The following is a 4938-nucleotide window of genomic DNA, read 5'->3' on the forward strand; positions in this document are numbered from 1 at the left end:
GGTGGGTATTTCTGTTTTCCATCCCCTTCCGGAGCTTTTTTTTTTTTTTTTTTTTTTTGTATCTGCATTCGAGTCCTGAAACTTGACTTTCATTATGGTCAACATCTCTGTAGTTATCTGTGAGATAATTTCTGCTTTTATTTATTTATTTATTTATTTATTTATTTATTTATTTATTTATAATTTACTTATTTATAATCTTTATAATTTATTTATTTTGGTACTGGGGATTGAACTCAGGACCTTCTGCTTGCTGCTTTAATTTTTTTTTCTAGAGCCTCATTCATCTGCTCTGTTACTTGTGCTGTTATCATTTCAGTGTACAAGCATGTGGCTTTCAGAGTGTTCCATCTGATTTCCCCTTGCATTTGCCTTAAGTGAACTGAAAGTCTAGAAGAGGCTACCTCTTGTTGAAGTGTCTTCTCATTTTCCAGTTTTTAAATTTTTAATTCCTAAGTAGCTGCTTGTAAATCACATCTGACAAGTAGCTTTGTTACCACCATTCAGGACCATTAGCAAATGACTAGGTAGCAGAGGTGTCTTCCATGTGTAGATGGTTTTGGGGTTTTGAACCTTTTGCAAGATCCTATATTTACAATTTATTGGGGGGCTGGAGATTTAGCTCGGTGATTTTGCTTGCTGTCTTACAATTTCTGGCGGATGAGAAGCTTCTGCCTAGTTTTTAAGCTCCTGGTTCTTTGATAAAGGCCTGTAGAAGCTTTCTAAGACCCTCACACAATCTTTCTTGTTATGCCAGGAAAAACAGATGCTTAATACAATCATGTCACATTGACTAAAGTACCACCATCAGCAAGAACAACTTCAAAGATAGCCTAGAAAATGACAAACTGGTAACTATTACTTTTCCATCTTTGACCATGTGAACCAGATTTGTGGTCATACAACAAAATCTAAAATGAACCAGAAAATTGTATGCAATAACAAAGCCCTCGATGCATCAACTTTACCCTTAGGAGACAAATCATAAAAAGAGTTAGTTGTAAAAACATACAGCAATAGAATAAGAGGAGGAGCATTACAAAAAGAGGAGTAAGGCTGGAGCACAAAGGAAGATCATACCAACTTCGGGCTACTAGAGAAGAAGACAGGAGGGAAAGAGAGAAGGAAAGCCTCCTCAGTCGCCAGTAGCCCTCATGCTTCTGCAGGTGAGAGGCCACCCTCCCAAGCTGTGAATTTAGGAGCTGGGAGAAAGCACTGCCTGTCAAGTCACTCCTTTCTCTGGAAGCCTCTCTCTTCATTATCCACATGGACCCAATTCCCACTTCAGGTCTTTCCAGAATCCTGAGGACCCAGCTCCCTCCTTCTTCTCTCACTGCTCCAGTCCAGTGTCATGATAACCTCAGAGAGGTTCTTTCTCTGCCGCCCACCACTCCACCATCTTCCTGGAAGACCCAAAAAGGCCAGTCCACATTGAGTTTTTGCCATGATGTTCTCTTTTGCATCCTGGTCCACCTACACATTGTAGGGTGTACTTCTTTTCCTACTTTTACTTGGCCCAAACTCACTCTCTCATGCCTCTTTCTTTTTATCCTTAATTAAATTTTGCTATTTTTAAAAAGAAAAGAGCAGCCCTAGGCCACAGTCAGCCGGCAACTAAATCCCTGCAGCCACAGAGCCCACTATTTTTGGAAGGCTATGTGGGAGAAGGACAGCTCCCTGTCAGTGCCCCTGTCTTACAACACAGTCTCCTCTTCATTGTCCTGTAAGTATTTCCGAGCTGTGTGCAGCTGCTGAAAGTCAGACACATCCTTCCATCCTCCATTGGGCAAAGGAGGGCCATGAACTTCTGGGAGTAGAAGCCTGGTCTGCCCAGCCATGAGTGAGGTTAGATGCTACAAAATATACACACAAACTCACACACACACACAAAACCTACACAAACTCACACACACACACACACACACACACACACACACACACTGACATGTACACACAGAAAAGAACTCTGTAGTGAACCAGCTGACAGCAGGATGGAAGGAGGCTAGAAGTCAGGCAGTGCCTCTCATGAGGGAAAAGTAGGAGGCAAATGATAGCTGTGAGGAAGGTTTGCTGTACTCGAGGGTCTCAGAGTCATCCCGCTGAAGGAGGAATTTTGATCAGAGGTGGGATGCTGAGGGCCTTCAGCAACAGTTATAGGGAGAAGAGATTTGAGAAATCCACTCTTGCACTATTGCAGACCATCCCAGTCATGAACAGAGCTCTCCGGGTTCTATGCACTGCAGAAACAAGGCTCTCTTCCCCTCAGCATGTGTCCGTCTGATTTTCCGTGACCGCCTCTTTTGGGATAGAGACGTACTGGGGCAAACCCAAGACTCCACCAACAAAAAGAATTGCTGTTTTCTCTCCTCAAAGCTGTGGCAGAGCCATCCCCATTGGCTGTCATCGCCGCCATGTCCCTTGCAGCACCAAGAAGGGGGCTGTTCCTCAGCGGTCTCTCCACAAATATTTGTTGAATGAGAAAATGAGGAAATATTTCATGAAAAATTGCACAAATGATGAAATCCATGTGTGCATAAATGACTGCCTAAAAGAGCCAGTGAAGGGCAAAAACACAGATGAACATCCTATAGTTATGTAGAAGAAATGTTCTTCATCCATTCCAGACACCACTGATAATCCCAAGAAAAAAGGAGCCACAGTCAGAGTCCCACATGGCAACAGCATCAAAGGGGATGTAAAAAGCTGCAGCCACCTCTCCAGGTGCCACCATGAGAGAACTCACAGTCTCACCTGTACCTCACAAAAGGAGGTCAGAAAAAAGAAAAAAAGCATCGCCCGGAAGGTGGAATCGAACCACTCTGTCGCCAGACAGCTACAGGTTTGAAGCCTGCACCCCAGACCACTGAGGATCATCCGGGCAGGAGGCCATCTTCTCACACACTTATATAAAGGCCAAAAAAAACATAACTTTTTCCAGTATGGTTATATAGCTTGTGAAATGTGAAATAGTTAATTTGAATACCTATACATTCTTTTCATATAATTCTCACCACAAATGACATTTCAAAGTTCTCTCTGTCTTGCCGGCATGAATCATCCTCACTCTGGATGTTGGCTATTTACATAGCGCCCTGCATTCTGGGAAGCAGCTCTCAGGGACCTGGTCAGGTGTTAAAGAGGCAGCAATTCCTGTGTCCAGAGTGCAACCTCAGTTTCAGAGAAGAACCTCATGGGTTGACGGGAAGGGAGGGGAATGGGAAAAAATGGAGAAGCCAGATATATGACATACAGGAACAAATTTCCTACGATGGATATCATCATTATATATACCTAAAATGTGTCAACTAAATAAAGAAAAAATCATCACGTTAAGCACCAGGCATGGTGGTACACACCCGAGTGCATCCCAGAACTCAGAAGCCTTAGCCAGCTGGATAACTTTCAAGTTCACATACTGATGGAAAGCTCACCTCAAACTACACAAGGAGACCCTGTCCAAACAAGACAAAAATCAAAATTAAAGAAACAAAACTTTCTTGGCTAGGCTTGGTGGCTGAAACCTGTAATCCTGGCACTAGCAAGGCTGAGAAAGGAGAATCACCTGGAGTTTGAGGCTAGCCTCCACCTCTGTGATAAGACTGAGACAAGAAGGTAGGACTTGGTTGAAACTGGCTGGGAAAGGTGGAGCTCTCCTGATTACTGGATCAGGTTTTCAAGAGGATGGCCTAGACCTGATGCCAGCCTCCAAGCGGTAATACAAAAAGCACAGTCCACAATGTCATTGCAAGCATGTTCACTCTTGCAGCCCTCATGCTGTACGGTGCACTTTTTTTTTTTTCTACTTTAACTTGGCCCAAGCTCGCTCTGCACACCCTGTTTCTTTTACTATCTTGAATAAAACTTTACTGCTGCTTAAAACAGGGAGGGAGGGAGGAAAGGAGGGAGAGAGGGAAGTGGAGAGGAACATCCTAAATCAGCTTTCAGAAGCCCCTTTGAAAAAGAATCTGAACTACTGTGCAGGAGATTAAATTCACCATAAGGTCATCTAAAGGGCCCTGGAGGCTCTAGGAGCAAGTATGGGGCTGGTGCGACACCTGCTTTCCTTTTGTGGAACTGCGAGGATCTGCAAAGACCTAAATCCACTTAAGCCTTTAGTGTTCACTTAAACCATTAAGTGTCCAAGGACTCCCAGGCACTGTCCTCGGTGCTGGCGATGACAAACATCCTGTCTCCAGACTATAAATACCAATGATCATAACATTTTATACCTATGTGTTGAGGGTATAGGAAACTGGAGCTAAAAAACTGAAAATACCTTAAGCCCATCCAGATGTTATCCTTATGAAAATGCTGGTTCCTTAGGCAGGGATTTCTTGACAGTATTACTTTCAAGAATGAAACCCTCCCATGAGCATTCCTAATAATGGAAAATTATTTTTTAGCAATCAGCCAATCTTAATTATGCAAGGAAGGCTAACTTTACAGGTGGGCCAGGAACTATGTAGGAAGAGCCAGTGGTAATCTTAGAAATGGGAAATTTTTGAAAGGGTGGAATTTGTAATGTCTCCTCCCTTCTCTACTGCCCTGTGTTCCTTAAATCCCAATGCTCTCCCCCTTTATAGCCATATGGAGCACGGGTGCATGTCATGTGAAGGTGTGACTGGGATAGGGAGAGAATGCACCGGACTGTCGTAATCTGAGGTAAGGAGGACATCTCAGCATGTAGGGATGAGACTCTCAACTGTCCAAATCGCAGATGCTTAGGACTCGGGTGCCTGGACACTCAGGACATACAAGTGGCCACATCTGAGCGTGCTGCCATCCCCAGCGACAGAACCACCCGTGTGGGACAAAGATGGTAAACACGGCCTGCCAGAGACCGGGACTCAGAGATCCAAGGATCCAGGCTGGCGTTTTCAGCCCGGAAACCAGCCCCCCAGAGCTGGCTCGAGCTCTGCACACAGGACGTGCTCCCCA

Source organism: Fukomys damarensis, unplaced genomic scaffold (assembly GCF_012274545.1).
Source record: "Fukomys damarensis isolate Sample0158 unplaced genomic scaffold, DMR_v1.0_HiC HiC_scaffold_19, whole genome shotgun sequence".
Classification (NCBI taxonomy): Eukaryota; Metazoa; Chordata; class Mammalia; order Rodentia; family Bathyergidae; genus Fukomys; species Fukomys damarensis.